The sequence below is a fragment of the Pan troglodytes genome, chromosome Y (genome assembly GCF_028858775.2).
Source record: "Pan troglodytes isolate AG18354 chromosome Y, NHGRI_mPanTro3-v2.0_pri, whole genome shotgun sequence".
NCBI classification, from domain to species: Eukaryota; Metazoa; Chordata; class Mammalia; order Primates; family Hominidae; genus Pan; species Pan troglodytes.
In genome coordinates this window covers 11,248,779-11,266,586 of record NC_072422.2, presented here as the reverse complement: position 1 = coordinate 11,266,586, position 17,808 = coordinate 11,248,779, and the positions used below count along the sequence as shown (strand labels likewise).

Sequence of the window (17,808 nt, the reverse complement as noted above, 5' to 3'; positions counted from 1 at the left end):
TGTGTCTTGCTACTCTGGTAGGGACTTGGAGAATGTTTGTGTCAACACTCTTTATCTAGCTAATCTAGTGGGGGCACGGAGAACCTTTGTGTCTAGCTCAAGGATTGTAAACGCACCAGTCAGCACCCTGTCAAAACAGATCACTCGGCTCTCTGTAAAATGGACCAATCAGCAGGACGTGGGTGGGGCCAGATAAGAGAATGAAATCAGGATGCCTGAGCCAGCAGTGGCAACCCGCTCAGGTCCCCTTCCACACTGTGGAAGCTTTGTTCTTTTGCTCCTTGCGATAAATCTTGCTACTGCTCACTGTTTGTGTCCACACTGACTTTATGAGCTGTAACACTCACCATGAAAGTCTGCAGCTTCACTCCTGAAGCCAGCAAGACAATGAAACCACCAGGAGGAATGGACAACAATCACCTATCACCAAGTGGTGAGACCATTGCCTATAGCTAAGTGGCAAGACAATCACCTATTGCCAAGCGGTGAGTACCATCGGGCCCCTTTCACTTGCTATTCTGTCCTATCTTCCCTTAGAATTCAGGGGCTAAATACCGGGCACCTGTTGGCCAGTTAAAAGAGACTAGTGTGGCTGCTGGACTAAAGACACGGGTGTCAGGCTTTCTGGGAAAGGGCTTTCTAACACCCACAACTGTTCGGAGTTGGAACAATTGGTTTGTCTAGAACCAGCTTCCACTTTTCCTGTACTTCTAGGTTGAGCCAGAGTCAACAGAGAGGAAAGCCATGCAGCTCTGGGTTCCCGACAACAAGTTTGTTGACCCTGCAGCCATGAGCAGAACTCTCAAAGGCATGTCACCCAAGCAAGACTCGCCCATCTATCCTATCTATCCTGACGCTTGACCCCTGGGTCCTAATGCCTGCCAGACAAACTTCCTCTTACCTCTCTTCTCCAAGGTTAGTTTCACTTCTAAAAATTGCTACCTGTCTCTGGTGCTTTTCTAGTTTCTCCTGTAAGAATGATTTATAGTATAAACTCCAAGACTCTGTTACCTTCTTTAGGCACCTGGGCACACCAATCAGAAAGACATAATTTTTGCCCGAAGCCGCATCATAGTGGGGACTACCTGGAATTTTAGGATCCCTCCTCAGACTAACAGGCCTAACAAAAGCTATTCCTGAAGCTAGGATATGGGGAGCCTCAGAAATTGTATCCTTCCTATTCATATAAGTGAGGACAAAAGGTGTCACTCTTCCAACCTTGGAGATCCCTTCCCTCCCTCAGGGTATGGCCCTCCACTTCATTTTTGGAGCATAACATCTTTATAGGACAGGAGTAAAGTCCCAATACTAATAGGTGAATGCTTAGGACTCTAACAGGTTTTCAAGAATGTGTCAGTAAGGGACACTAAATCCGATTTTTCTCAGTCAGTACTCCTTGTGGTCTATGAGGAGAGGCAAAGGTGCAGGTTTCCAAGAATGCATTGGTAAGTGCCACTAAATCTGACCTTCCTCAATCCTCCATGTGGTCTGGGAGGAAAATTAGTGTTTCTGCTGCTGCATCTGTGAGTGCAACTATTCCAATCAGCTGGGTCCAGAGACCATTGTGGGTTCTTGGGCAGGGGTTGTTTCTGCTGCTGCATCAGTGAGTGCAACTATTCCAATCAGCAGGTTCCAGGGACCATTGCAGGTTCTTGGGCAGGGGAAGAAACAAAACAAACCAAAACCACAGTCATTTTTGTCTTTCAGATGGGAAACACTCAGGATTCAACAGGCTCACCCTCGAAATGAATCCTAAGCCATTGGGATCAATTTGACCCACAAACCCTGAAAAAGAGGTGGCTCATTTTTTTCTGCAGTATGGCTTGGCCCCAATATTCTCTCTCTGATGGGGAAAAATGGCCACCTGAGGGAAGTAGAAATTACAATACTATCCTGCATCCTGACCTTTTGTGTAAGAGGGAAGGCAAATGGAGGGAAATACCTTATGTCCGAGCTTTCTTTTCACTGAGGGAGAATACACAACTATGCAGAGCTTACAATTTACATCCCACAGGAGGACCTCTCAGCTTACCTCCATATCCTAGTCTCCCTATAACTCCCCTTCCTATTAATGATAAGCCTCCTCTAATCTCCCCTGCCCAGAAGGAAACAAGCAAAGAAATCTCCAAAGGACCACAAAAACCCCCGGGCTATTGGTTATGTCCCCTTCAAGCTGTAGGAGGAGGAGAATTTGGCCCAACCTGGGTACTTGTCCCCTTCTCCCTCTCTGATTTAAAACAGGTCAAGGCAGACCTGGGGAAGTTTTCAGACGATCCTGATAGGTACATAGATGTCCTACAGGGTCTAGGGCAAACCTTTGACCTCACTTGGAGAGATGTCATGCTACTGTTAAATTCAACCCTGGCCTTTAATGAAAAGAATGTGGCTTTAGCTGCAGCCCAAGAGTTTGGAGATACCTGGTATCTTAGCCAAGTAAATGATTGAATGACAGCTGAAGAAAGGAAAAAATTCCCTACTTGTCAGCAAGCCATCTCTAGTATGGATCCCCACGGGACCTTGGCTGAGATCATGGGGACCGGAGTCAGAAACATCTGTTGACTTCTGTTCTAGAAGGACAAAGGAGAATTAGAAAAACGCCCATGAATTATTCAATGATGTCCACCATAACTCAGGGAAAGGAAGAAAATCCTTCTGCCTTCCTCGAGTGGCTACAGGAAGCCCTCAGAAATTATACTCCCCTGTCACCTGAATCACTCGAGGGTCAATTGATTCTAAAAGATGTTTATTACTCAATCAGTCACAGATACCAGGAGAAAACTCCAAAAGCAAGCCCTAGACACTGAACAAAATCTAGAGGCATTATTAAACCAGGCAACCTCACTGTTCTATAAGAAGGACCAAGAGGAACAGGCCCAAAAGGAAAAGCAAGATCAGAGAAAGCCTGCAGCCTTAGTCATGGCCCTCAGACAAACAAACCTTGGTGGTTCAGAGAGGACACAAAATGGAGCAGGCCAATCAACTGGTAGGGTTTGTTATCAGTGGGGTTTACTAGGACACTTTAAAAAACATTGTCTGATGAGAAACAAGCTGACCCCTCATCCATGTCCACTATACCAAGGCAATCACTGGAAGGTACACTGCCCCAGAGGATGAAGGTTCCCTGGGTCAGAAGCCCCAAACCAGATGATCCAACAATAGGACTGAGGGTAACTTGGGCAAGCACCAGCTCATGTCATCAATCTCACTGAGCCCCGGGTATGTTCAACTATTGAGGGCCAGGAAATTAACTTCCTCCTGGATACTGGCACAGCCTTCTCAGTGTTAATCTCCTGTCCTGGACGACTGTCCTCAAAGTCTGTTACCATCCGAGGAATCCTGGGACAGCCTGTAACCAGGTATTTCTCCCACCTCCTCAGTTGTAATTGGGAGACTTTGCTCTTTTCTCATGCCTTTCTTGTTATGCCTGAAAGTCCTACACCCTTATTAGGGAGAGATATATTAGCCAAGACTGGAGCTATTACCTACATGAATATGGGGAACAAGTTACCCATTTGTTGTCCCTGACTTGAGGAGGGAATCAACCCTGAAGTCTGGGCATTGGAAGGACAATTTGGAAGGGCAAAAAATCCCTGCACGATACAAATCAGGTTAAAAGATGCCACCACTTTTCCTTATCAAAGGCAATATCCTTTAAGGCCTGAAGCTCATAAAGGATTACAGAATATTTTTAAATAGTTGAAAGCTCAAGTCTTAGTAAGGAAATTCAACAGTCCCTGCAATACACCAATTCTAGGATTACAAAAACAGAATGGTCAGTGGAGACTAGTGCAAGATCTTAGACTCATCATTGGCGCAGTAATTCCTCTGTAACCAGTTGTCCCCAACCCCTATACCCTGCTCTCTCAAATACCAGAGGAAGCAGAATGGTTCACAGTTCTGGACCTCAAGGATGCCTTCTTCTGTATTCCCCTGCACTCTGACTCCCAGTTCCTCTTTGCCTTTGAGGATTCCACAGACCACACATCCCAACTTACGTGGATAGTCTTGCCCCAAGGGTTTAGGGATAGCCCTTATATGTTTGGTCAGGCCCTAGCCTAGGGCCTAGCCCAAGATCAGGGCCTAGCCCAAGGTCTAGGCCACTTCTCAAGTCCAAGCACTCTGGTCCTTCAATATATGGATGATTTACTTTTGGCTACCAATTCGGAAACCTTGGGCCAGCAGGCTACTCTAGATCTCTTGAACTTTCTAGCTAATCGAGACTACAAGGTGTCTAGGTCTAAGGCCCAGCTTTGCCTACAGCAGGTGAAATATCTAGGCCTAATCATAGCCAGAAGGACCAGGGCCCTCACTAAGGAATGAATACAGCCTATACTGGCTTATCCTTGCCCTAAGACATTAAAACAGTCGAGGGCATTCCTTGGAATCACCAACTTTTGCCAGCTATGGATCCCCAGATACAGCAAGATAGCCAGCCTCCTCTATACTCTAATCAAGGAAACCCAGAAGGCAAATACTCATCTAGTAGAATGGTAACCAGATGCAGAAACAGCCTTCAAAACCTTAAAGCAGGCCCTAATACAAACTCCAATTTTAAGCCTCCCCATAGGACAAAACTTCTCTTTATATGTCACAGAGAGAGATGAGATATCTCTTGGAGTCCTTACTCAGACTCATGGGACAACCTGACAACCAGTGGCATACCTAAGTAAGGAAATTGATATAGTAGCAAAAGGCTGCCCTCCCTGTTTAACGGTAGTTGCAGCAGTGGCCGTCTTAGTGTCGGAGGCTATCAAAATAATACAAGGAAAGGATCTCACTGCCTGGACTACTCATGAAGTAAGTGATATACTAGGTGCCAAAGGAAGTTTATGGCTATCAGACAAATGCCTAGTTAGATACCAGGCACTACTCCTTGAGGGATCAGTGCTTCAAATACACACATCCATGGCCCTAGACCCTGACACTTTACTCCCAGAGGATGGGGAACCAATTGAGCATGACTGCCAACAAATTATAGTCCAGAATTATGCCACCCGAGATGATCTTTTAGAAGTCACCTTAACTAATCCTGACCTTAACATATATACCAATGGAAGTTCATTTGTGGAGAATGGGATACAAAGGGCAGGTTATGCCACAGTTAGTTATGTAACCATACTTGAAAGTAAGCCTCTTCCCCCAGGTACCAGTGCCCTGTTAGCGGAACTAGTGGCACTTACCTAAGCCTTAGAACTGGGAAAGAGAAAAATAATAAATGTTTATACAGATAGCAAGTATGTTTATCTAATCGTACATTCCCATGCTGCAATTTGGAAAGAGAGGAAGTTCCTAACCTCTGGGGGAACCGCCATTAAATACCACGAGGAAATTATAGAGTTATTGCATGCAATGCAAAAACACAAGGAGGTGGCACTCTTACACTGCCAAAGCCATCAAAATGGGAAGAAGAGGGGAGAATAGCAGCATAAGTGGCTGGCAGAGGTAGAGAAAGACCAGCAAGAAGGAAAGAGAAAGTCAGAGAAAGAGAGAGAGGGAGGAAGAAACAGAGAGACAAAGAGAAGGAGACAAAAAGACAAAGAGACAGAGAGAGAGAAAGTCAAAGAGAGAATTAAAAAGAGAGGAAGAGACAAAGAAGAAGTTGAAGTGAGAAAGAGAGAGATGGAAGCAGTAAAGAAAAAAGCAGTATATCCCATTCCTTTAAAAGCCAGGGTAAAGTTCTGTCTACTCAGCCAAGGCATATTCTTATTAGGTGGAACATCGACCTATATCTGCCTCCCCACTAACTGGACTGGCACCAGCACCTTAGCCTTTCTAAGTCCCAACATTAACAATGCCCCAGGAAATCAGACCTTATCAGTACCCCTCAAAGCTCAAGTCTGTCAGCACAGAGCCATAGAACTAATACTCCTACTTATAGGGTTAGGAATGGCTACTGCTACAGGAAATGGAATAGCTGATTTATCAACTTCATTATCCTATTACCACATACTCTCAAAGGATTTCTCAGATAGTTTGCAAGAAATAACTAAATCTATTCTTACTTTACAATCCCAAATAGACTCTTTGGGAGCAGTGACTCTTCAAAACTGCTGAGGCCTAGACCTCCTCACTGCTGAAAAAGAAGGACTCTGCACCTTCTCAGGGTAAGAGTGTTGTTTTTACACTAACCAGTAAGGGATAGTACAAGATGCCACCTGGCATTTACAGGAAAAGTCTTCTGAAATCAGACAACATCTTTCAAATTTTTATACCAACCTCTGGATTTGGGCAACATGGTTTCTCCCCTTTCTAGGTACCATGGCAGCCATCTTGCTGTTACTTGCCTTTGGACCTGGTATTTTTAACCTGCTTGTCAAATTTGTTTCTTCCGGATAGAGGCCATCAAGCTACAGATGGTCTTACAAATGGAACCCCAAATGAGTTCAACTAGCAACTTCTACTGAGGACACCTGGACCAACCTGCTGGCACTTCCCCTGGCCTGGAGAGCTCCCCTCTGGAGGACACTACAACTGCATGGCCCCTTCTTTGCCCCTATCCAGCAGGAAGTAGCTAGAGCAGTCATCAGCCAAATTCCCAACAGCAGTTGGGGTGTCCTGTTTAAAGGGGGGATTGAGAGGTGACAGCATGCTGGCAGCCCTTGCTCACTCTTGGCACCTCCTTTTCCTGGGCTCCCACTTTGGCAGCACTTGAGGAGCCCTTCAACCTGATGCTGCACTGTGGAAGCCCCTATCTGGGCTGGCCAAGGCCAGAGCTGGCTCCCTCAGCTTGCAGGGAGGCATGGAGGGAGAGGCATGAGTGGCAACCAGGGCTGCACGCGGTGCTTGCAGGCCAGCTGGAGTTCCGGGTGGGCATGGGCTTGGTGGATCCTTCACTTGGAGTGGCCTGCTGGCCCTGCTGGCCCCAGGCAATGAGGAGCTTAGCACCCAGGCCAGCATCTGCGGAGAGTGTACTGGGTCCACCAGCAGTGCTGGCCCACCAGTGCTGCACTCGATTTCTCACTGGGCCTTCGCTGCCGCCCTGGGGGGTAGGGCTCAAGACCTGCATCCCACCATGCCTGAGCCTCCCTCCCACCACTTCATGGGCTCCTATACAGCCCAAGCCTCCCCAACGAGTGCTGCACCCTGCTCCACAGTGATCAGTCCCATTGACCACCCAAGGGCTGAGGGGTGCAGATGCATAGAATGGGACTGGCAGGCAGCTCCACTTGCAGCCCCAGTGCGGGATCCACTGGGTGAAGCCAGCTGGGCTCCTGACTCTGGTGGGGACTTGGAAAACCTTTGTGTCTAGCTAAGGGATTTTAAATACACCAGTCGGAACTCTGTATCTAGCTCAAGTTTTATAAAAACACCAATCAGCAGCCTGTGTCTAGCTCAAGGTTTGTGAATGCACCAATTGATACTCTGTATCTAGCTACTGTGGTGGGGACTTGGAGAACCTTTGTGTTGACACTCTGTATCTAGCTAATCTAGTGGGGACATGGAGAACCTTTGTGTCTAGTTCAGGGATTGTACACACACCAGTCAGCACCCTGTCAAAACAGACCACTCTGCTCTCTGTAAAATGGACCAATCAGCAGGATGTGGGTGGGGCCAGATAAAAGAATAAAAACAGACAGCTGGAGGCAGCAATGGCAACCCACTCATGTCCCCTTCCACAGTGTGGAAGCTTTATTCTTGCGCTGTTTGCAATAAATCTTGCTACTGCTCATTCTTTGAGTCCACACTGCCCTTATGAGCTGTAACACTCACCGTGAAGGTCTGCAGCTTCACTCCTGAAGCCAGCAAGACCATGAACCCACTGGGAGGAACAAACAACTCCAGACACACCTCCTTAAGAACTGTAACACTCACCGCGAGGGTCCACGGCTTCATTCTTGAAGTCAGTGAGACCAAGAACCCACCAATCCTGGACACAATATGAGGTCAAAGGGTGTAAGTTAAGGTCTTCAAATGTATGTGGTTTTTTTTTTTTTTGGAAAATTATGTATTCTTACTTATTAAATTTATCTATACATTTTTACTTTAAATATTTGTGTAACATTATCAAATATGATTAAATAAGTATATTACTATATCAAATGTACTTTTTTTTTTTTTTTGAGATGGAGTCTTAATCTCTCACCCAGGCTGGAGTTCAGTGGTGCAATCTTGGCTCACTGCAAGCTCTGCCTCCCGGCTCCACGCCATTCTCCTGCCTCAGCACCCTGAGCAGCTGAGACTACAGGTGTCCGCCACCACACCTGGCTAATTTTTTGTGTTTTTTGTAGAGATGGGGTTTCACCATGTTAGCCAGGCTGGTCTCCAACTCCTATCCTTGTGATCTGCCTGCCTCAGCCTCCCAAAGTGCTGGCATTACAGGTGAGAGTCACCACACCTGGCCTTATATCAAATGTAATTTCTAACTGAGTTTTTGTGATATTAATTAATAGTAACTTAGCAAATAGTGCTCGTGTCAAGTTTAAAAGGCTGCAAAAGATGTAATAGACTCAAATAGTAATGATCTGATCACTCATTTTACAGATGAAGAAACTAAAAGCCATATAGAAGGGCGAAGTTGTAAACAGGAATTATTTTGAAGGAACTTTCATTTTTATGTTCAGATATTATTTGAGAAAAATTTTCTGAACAGGACCTTTGAAAAGAAGTTAGTGTAATGGAAGGTAAACATGCATAAATCAAAAGTATTAATAACTAATTCAATAATGGTGAGTACTTGGGGGACCAGTAGAAGGTTTTGAAGCAAATATGAATTTCATGTTGGTGTATTAGAAGATAGGGAGTCAGTTGAAAAATGGCATAAAGTTCAATATGACAATTATATAGTTTGTGATAATGCTTGTTGAAAAAATGAACTAATAATGAAAGAATGGAGCTAAAAACACCTGTGAGGAAATAAAAACCAAAAACAATTTGGGATCCATTTGTAAACTTATTTGCTTTTAGAGGAAGGCTACAGTAATGCAAATGAGGAGAATAAAGTGAGTCCATAAAATGGGTTAAAGAAAAATACAACAGGATTGTGTCACATAATCATATAAATGATTCAAATTCTAATAATAGATTCTTGACCCTAAAATTAATCAGGCTGAATTTTTTAACAGTAATAAAATATTATATATAAAGTGGCAAAACCATTATCAAAGGTAACAAAGAGCCTTAAGTTGTAAAACATCCACAATTTGGAATTTTTTGTGGCTGTAAATAAATATTACACCAAGTGAACTCCATATTGATATTTCCTTGAAAATTATTGCACAGAGTGGAGTAAAATTAATAAAACATGGTGGCCTTAAGAAACAAACAACAACAACAAAACTAATGTGTGTTTAAAGAGGCCATGTAAAAGGACTTTCAACTTTAGTACTTTCTATAGTTAGCCAGTCTCCTAGAGGGTCCAGTGTTTCAGAACTGAGAGCTGGTCTGCATGTCAGCACATATTTCCAGTGCTGAAGGCTATGAGAGTGGAGTGAAATCTCTTTGATTTCACATATCCTTTGTAGCAAAGTTATTTGCCATTATAGAGAAACTCCCTTTTTTCCTTCCCAGTGGTGTTTCCAAGAAGAAAGAAGCTTAGTGTTTCACAGTATGCATTTGCATGTTGTTTGGATGCTAAGCCCTCCACCTCAGCAAACCTTGAGATAATGGAGAAGCTCAGAATCCAGTCATTTGAAGTAGGAAAATGACTCTGATTCACTGACCATTTTATTTTTGTTTTCCTTAACAGATGAGGCCCCTAAAGTATTTTCAACTCCAGAAGACTGAACAGCAAAGAAAAGCTAAAACATCAGCAGGACAGAGGATATGCCTAATCTAAAAACTATCCTAGTTGTGGTTAGGAAGATAATTTCTTTGGAGTTATTTACTTAGGTAAACCGCTAATCTCATGACTGCATTACTTAGGTAAACCGCTAATCTCATGAGATATGGTGGTTTACCTGAGTAATACATTCGTTAACTTATTATCTCATTGTTATTTATTTATTTTAGTAGAAGCTTTGGTTTGTAGGAATTTGTGTCAAAATTCCAATACTTATTTGATAATAACCCTGCAGTTGGTTGAATTTTCTAAAAAACAAACAAAAACTATGTTGAAATAATAACGCTGAGGACCTGTGACTGTTTCTGTATTTGGAAATGTAAATTTTTCAAGTATAATCAAATTAAGGTAAAGTCACACTAGATTAGGGTATGCCCTAAATTTAATGTCTAGTATCATTATAAAGAAAGAGACATTTAGAGACACTGAGACACACACAGAGGGAAGACAGCCATGTGACTACAAAGGTAGATGCTGAAGCGATACAGCTACAAGCTGATGAATGCCAAGGATTACTGGCCAAAACAAGAAGCTGGGAAGGGCATGGAAGAATTCTTCTCTAGAAATCTCAGAGGTCTGGCAACGTACTGACTTCAGACTTTTGGCTTCCAGAATGAAGAAAAAAATATGTTTTTAAAAGCCATTCAAAATGTGGTAATTTTTTATGGTAGCTCTAGTAATATAATGCATTCTCAGAACTATGATTTTCCCTGATTATTAATTATCTACTCATTGCTATCTTTTTCAACATTTTCTCATTGCTAGCAAAAACATAATTTCCAACTTTTTGTATAAAAGGTGTTGCTATATCTTTTAAAACTTCTAGTAATCTTAGGGTTTTCTAAACAGAATATGTAAATTTAAAGGGAAAAACACATTTAGACTTCTTAATGAAATCAGTGTTGATTGGGAGAAGAAAAACATCCTCCTTCTCTCCTGCAATCTGGCCTGGGCCTCCCCCTGTAAGCATCCCAGATTAAATTATATGGCTTGTTACCCTACAGTAAATTTAAGAGGGTGACAATGACGTTGGTGATGATAATGATGGTGATTAGTACAAACATGATAATTCATATCTTAATTTTTTGTTTGATTATAATTTGCTAACATTCACTGGTATACATCATGTATATGATACATGTGCACACATAAACTCCTTTGAATAAACAATATTAGGTTTCCCTTTCCCTTTATCTGAGTTTGAGTTTCACAGAAAACAAGCCTGAAATAAAAGAGTATATGTGGAGTACTTTAGCGGGGTATATGAGATGCAGGAGAAGGAATACACGGAAGGGAGGGCATTTGCTCTAACATCTTATCAAGTAGGCCAGCTTGAAAGGGAGTTGAGCAATTCTAGAGTTAATATTTTATGATGAAGAAACTCCTCTCTATGTACAACAACCTCAATGAATAACCTTCAACCTTTGTGCCTTAAATAACACAGATTCTCCATAGAAGTCACTACTTCTCTTGCAGCCCACCCAAGCAGAGGCCACTTACTCTCTCACAATTCATATATTGGAAAGCCTGAGTCAGGTCACAGATTCTTCTTCCTCCCTTTCTAATATCATATTCAAGTACACTTTCCTAAATTTATGACCCACTCCCTTTACTCCCTTTAGTCTCACAATCTTCCTATCCATTCCAATGCCTGCCAAGGATTACAGTGGCTTTAACATTCACACAAAGGCCCACAAAATAATACCAGTTCCTGAAATTCCTGGTTTCCAAAGACCTTCTCTTACACTTTGGTTTAGCCATCATCTTTCACTGTTTTCTCTTAACTATTTTGTTTCCTGATTTAGGGTCTCACTCTGTTGCCCAGGCTGGAGTGCAGTGGGATGATTATAGCTCCCTGCAGTCCTGAAATCCTGGGCTCAAATAGTCCTCCCTCCTCAGCCTCCCAAGTGGCTGGAACAACAGAGGCACACTACCATGCCAAGTGAAATTTTTATTTATGTATTTATTGCAGAAATGGGTCTTGATATGTTGCCCAGACTCCTCAGACTCCTGGCCTCAAGAAATCTTCCTGCCTTGACCTCTCAAAGTGCTGGAATTATAGGAATAAGCCACCATGCATGGTCCCCTTAAAGATTCATTTTACTACTATTTTAAAGTACCTTGCCTATACATCTCACCTGTGAAAGCCCAGCTGTGGAACACCTCACCCATCCCCTGTCCAAGTTGTTTCCTAGACAGCTGGCTGTCATGTTTGAGCTGCATTATGAACACTCTCATATGTCTATACAGTAGAGACCACCTTTAGCTAATAGCCAGTTAGGAACTCAAGTCCTTAGCCCAACAGCCCACAAAGAACTAAATCCTGCCAACAGCCATGTGAACTAGCTTGGAAGCACATCTTTCCCAACACGTGTTTTAAAATGACTGATATCCTGGCTAACACCTTGATTGCAATCTCATGAGAAGCCTTGAGCCAGACATACCCTGAAAACTATGCCCAGTTTCCAGACCCACAGAAAGTGTGAAATAACTAATGATGTTTTTTTAAGTCACAAAGTTTCGCTATAATTTGTTACTCAGTGATAGATCACAAATAAACTAGCTATGTCCCCTTACCAAAGTCATCTCTCCTTCTGGCAGCTAAAGTGCATGCTAGAAACTAATGTTATGTGATTAGGTAATTGGTAACTGGGAAGCAATATTAAAATCTCTAAAAAAGTAGTCATAAAAAAACAGAGAGATCGAGTAGCTGAAGGGAAGTCGCAAATATGCCATAACACACTCTGTAAATGCATCTAAATTTCTACTTTCCCCGCAAAGGTATCATTGGTGCCACGCCTACTTAAGGTTAGCTCTTAAGGATGTGGTGTTTTAGTTAAATTGTACATTATGGGTAGAATTACTCTGATGCATTCTTGTAGCTCTTTCTACATTATCTGAGCAATTTTGTGATACCTACTTCTTTGTATTCCCATCTCTCCCTGCTCAATTTAATTTAGTAACCGTTTCATTTCATCATCTTACTCCAACAATATGGTGTGCCATATATCAAATACTTCTTTGCCACATTTTTAGTTTCTGCTATTGCTTACAAGCACTATAATTATAACAACCAAAGACAATCGAAGCACCCAACCTTAAGCAGTTAATGGCTGTTCAAGAGCAGGTCACTATCATTATGCTTTGTTCCTCCATGGCCAAAGTCAATTGTTTCCATTTAGACAATTTAGATATTTTGATTTCTCTCTTCTAACATTTTCTTTGATTGGCTCGCACTGTATTTTGAGGGTTTCTATGTGGAATCTCTCTTTTACATTGCATAGTTAAACCAATTTATATACCAGTCTATTGGTCTTACAGCCTAAGCACGGAATAGCATATGCATGGCATGAATTCAGTCAGTGACATCCATAAAATATTGGTATAGTGTAGGTATTAATACTATAAAGGAATTACTTTGTCTCTCAGTGTCTTAGTTTACTGATACATCAAATGGGGCTGATAATCATTTATACTTCATACAGAGGTTGGGATGATTAAATGAGTAAAAAACTTAGGCTACCTAGAACATTGACTGGCACATAGAAAGGCATGCACATTTGCTACATATACCAAATATAAACCTTCCAAAAATAGAAATATTAAATTTTATAAACAATTTCCAGATTTCTACATATCTTGTCTAACCTGATTATGATAAAAATCACTGGGTAAGAAATGGCACAGAATATTTTAGTCATCTTACAAATGATGAAATGAAGGTTAAACAATAAATAAATACCAGCATCAACTTTCCTAAGTATCAGGGCTAAATTATGAATCTAGACTTTTTTTCTGGAAACTTTTCTGAAGCTTCTTCTACTTGTTTCAGAGGAGTCTAGAGGTACCAACCTATGAGCTTAATGATGGGGACTCAATTGATTTTGAGTTTTCTACCCTTCACCAGGACAGAGCCAACAGTGTTTCCTCTGGAGAACATGGTGGGGTGGGGTGTGTGTGCATGTGTGAGTTCACGACGGGAATTCAACAAAGTGTTAAAGTGAGTTTGTGTGAAGGAAGAAAAAATTGCCACAAGATTTTGAATCCCCTTTAGGCAATCATCATATTAAAATTTGTAAATCTCGGAATGATGTACTTCCATATCTTAGTGGGATATGTGTTCGGATGTTTTTTTTTTTTTCCAGTATCAAACAGTAACTTAGTAATTTGTGGCCAGTATCCAAGAATGTTGAAATCAAGATGCTCAGGATAGCACTTCTCAGGGATTTTTTGAAGGTGTAGTATTATATTTTTATTAAGAGGAAAAAAAGTCTAATCTCACAATTGATAGAATATAATAAAACCCATAAACTAAAGAATAATATACATCTCATATTTTTATGGCATTCGAATGGTGTTTCTGATTTTAACATAAGCTAACACATTGTACATTTTGTACAATGCAACAACACAATTTTGTAGAACACATTTTGTACATTGCATGTTGTACAATGCAATAACACAATTTCCTTTTGTATTATTTCATTGTACAAAAGTGCTAATGGAAGAGAGTAAGCCATATATTATTCAGTCTGTCTAGGGACTTAAGTCTCTTTGTTTTCACTCCCACTGAGTGAAACACTGCCAGAGGAAATAGATATAACTGTTATAAAATATCAGAAAACTATAATTTTTAATATCCAAAGAATTCTTTTTAATGTCTGAGTTTCATGTCATGTCTTTTATACTTTAGTTTTTTGTTTTTGTTTTTTTTTTTGGAACCACACTGTCAGCAGAAAGCTATCAGGTCCTACTGTTTTATCTGCAGCACTGGTGAAAGCTCCCCCTGTTTAATTCAGGCTTGTGAGAGTTTCTTTCCTTTGGAGGTGGTGGCTGGTGCCAGAAGAAGAAGAAATATCATGCCCTCTGAGAGTAGAGAGCAGCTGGTGTCCTGGTGTTTATGGATATAATAAACATAATGCCACATTTGCACCTGGTTGGGGAAATAATGTAATGCTTCTTGCATTTATCTTTATAATCTACTTTCCTAGCTAGTACTCTCATGCCATTCATAATATATTTAGCAAATGCAGCTGGAAAAAAAAAAAGCTTTGTTACCACAGGGGCTGAGAGAATGGAATTCATGTCCTAGTTTGTTAAACTACTTTTTTTCAAATGGAAAATAAATTCACAATAAATTTCCATTTTTCAAGTGACCGATATAAAAATGGTAATGTCCACAATAATCTGTATTCTATTTTATTTTAAAATGTGGAATTTTTTTTTTCACCAGGCATGCCTGTAATACCAGCACTTTGGGAGGCTGAGGCAGGTGTATCTCAAATGAGACCAGCCTGGCCAACATGGTGAAAGCTCATCTTTACTAAAAATATAAAAAACTTTGCCAGGTCTGGTGACATATGCCTGTAGTCCCAACTACACAGCGGGCAGAAAAACTGCCTCCAGGATGAAGAGGTTGCAGAAAGCCAAGATTGCACCATTGCACTCCAGCGTGGGCCAGAGAACCAGACTCTATTTCAAAAAGGTAAAATACAATAAAATAAATGTGGGATTTTTTTTAAATATAATAAGCCAGTTTTTATGTTATTTCTGAAATTTTCATCTGTATTTATTCTTTTGACACAGAAAGTAGTATATAGATGAGCTTATACAAATGTTTCAACTGCATTTGAATTTTATTTGCATAACTGTCTGAATAACTTTAGTATCCCAGATTAAAGTTAGAATATGTGTATTTTACCCTTTGGTCTGTTTTTTTTTTTTTTTTTGATTCTTTTAAGTCTGAGCATAATAACTCACTAAAAATATTTCTGTAGTTTCTGATTTTTGCTAACATTATTTTCTTGGCTGTATTTTATCTAAGTTCATTATGCAAATAGAATTTGCATTGTGTCTTCAAAAATAACTTCTGAAAGCCTTCCAAGACCCCTGTTATGCCACTAACTGTAATGGGGTAATGGGGCCCATATTTACCCTCCTCGGTTAAATAAGTATAAAACTAGACAGAAATATGAAACAAAGATTTTTCTACGTTCACTTACAGGCAGCACAAAACAATAATTTCTCAGAAAAGATGAACCAAGACAGTGTACGGATGAACCCTGATTATCACCAGGCTACAAGTTAGTGGGTATGACTTGATTGAGAAGACTAAAATCAGAGTTCAACTATACAAGAAAGCTAAAATTTGTAGAGCAAAATGCCAGAAAAGGTAGAGGACCCACACAAAAAGATAACCCCAGACAGGCAAAAAAGGGTAGTTCATGCAGGTCTTCTGCTGGCTGTTAATCTGCATATCCATGTGAGAAAATTATATGAAATTTAAAAGAAAGCACTGGTACAAAACTATTCCCTTTTCATGCATCTATAATGTCGATTGGGCAGAGTACTTTGACTTTGGTTCTGGGTAAGTAGCATAGTATGGTCTTCATATTATTTATTTAGCTACACACAATATCAGAATTGTATGAGGGTGCCTTAATGGCTTAGGTTGTAATTGTTTTAAGAGCCTCTGGTGAGACTGTGCTGGGAAGGCTTGTACTCAGGCTCCTGGGTAGCATCAGGAGACACCAGCTATGGCACTGCATTGGGAAGGTCAGTCCTAGGGGTCCCAGGGAGCATGGAAGGGCCCCACTGTGGTGGCTGTGGGCTAGGTGGGCCAGTCTTTGGTCCTCCATGTTGTACAAGTGTGTGGCTATAGTGGCAGTAGCAGCTTAGCTTCTGGGTTGTGGGTCCTGATATGACACTCATTGGTGTGTTGTTGTCTTGTTGCTGAAGGGCTGGGAGGAGTTGGTGCCTCAGTGGCAGCATCTTCAGGCAGGTGTTTCCCATGCTTTATGGGTCACACATTTTTGTCCCCTCTGTTTTGAGGCAGCCTTTCAAATATGCTGGAATGCCTATTCCCTGAGGTATAGGATGCTGCACCATGGACCCAGCCATATTGCTTCATCCAGCTGAAGTTGTGACACTGAGGACTCTGGGTGTACAAGAGGGCATGTCAGCAAGGACCCAGGATATGGAGATGCAGGAGATATTGGACCCCTGGACAAAAGCCTGTCAGCCTTTTCCCAATGTCACCCTCAATATTGGGCCATGCACCAGCATTGTGAGCCTCTGCACACATGGAGTCTTGCGTGAGTTCCCTTTCTGGGACAATATAGTTGTGTGGATGTCAGGCAGGTCTCTGAATTAGGCTTAGGATCTGTCCTCATAGGGCAAAGGGGATTCTCTGCATCTAAGATTGTAAATGTGGTCTTTCTTTCTCCCACAGTAGAGAATTCCTTTTGGTTTTGAGCCAATTTCAGCTGACTGCTTTGATCCATCTCTATACTGCTGCCAACCCCAGTTTTCATGTCTCAGAGAGTCACAGTCACTTTCCTACTGAATTCCAGCATTCTTCCAAGGATGTTCAATTCAATGCATAGTTATCTGTTTGCTATTTTGGACCTTCTTTGTGGAGGAGATGAGTCTTAAGTGACTCAAGCAGCCATCTTTATCCTTTTGTTGTTGTTTTTATTTTATTATCTATTTATTTATTTCTTGAGATTGAGTCTTGATCTGTCACCCATGCTGGAGTGCAGTGGAGCAATTTCAGCCCACTGCCACCTCTGCCTTAGGGGTTCAAGTGATTCTCCACTCTCAGTCTCCCAAGTAGCTGGGATTGCAGGCCACCACCACCAAGCCTGGGTAATTTTTTTGTATTTTTACTAGAGATGGGGTTTTGCCTATTGGCCAGGCTGGTCTCAAACTCCTGACCTCAGGTGATGCTCCCACCTCAGCCTCCCAAAGTACTGGGATTACAGGTGCGACCCATTGCACCCACCCTTTTATTTATTTGTTTAAAAATATATGTCAATTATTTTTCTCTTCTTTCATGTTTGTCTTCTCCTTATAGCACTCCATATGTTATTCTGCTTCCTAATGTTCCATAGTGCCTTAGGCTATCTTCATGATTCCTTATTTTTCTCTTTCATTTTTATCCTCCAGTTTGATTATTTTCAAAGACTTGGCTTAATTGTGCTTATCCTTTGTTCTACTTGATCCAGTTTACTGTTCGGCCCCTGTATCTA

The 17,808-nt window shown here is 41.5% G+C and overlaps 1 long non-coding RNA gene across 1 annotated transcript; it reads left to right on the top strand.

The window, feature by feature from the left end:
• The first annotated feature begins 231 nt into the window (after positions 1 to 231).
• LOC129138916 (uncharacterized) lies at positions 232 to 10,474 on the top strand. Its single transcript, XR_008542151.2, has 4 exons — positions 232 to 485; positions 715 to 915; positions 6,020 to 6,104; positions 9,686 to 10,474. It is a non-coding gene; the product is annotated as an uncharacterized LOC129138916 (long non-coding RNA).
• Positions 10,475 to 17,808: the final 7,334 nt, after the last annotated feature.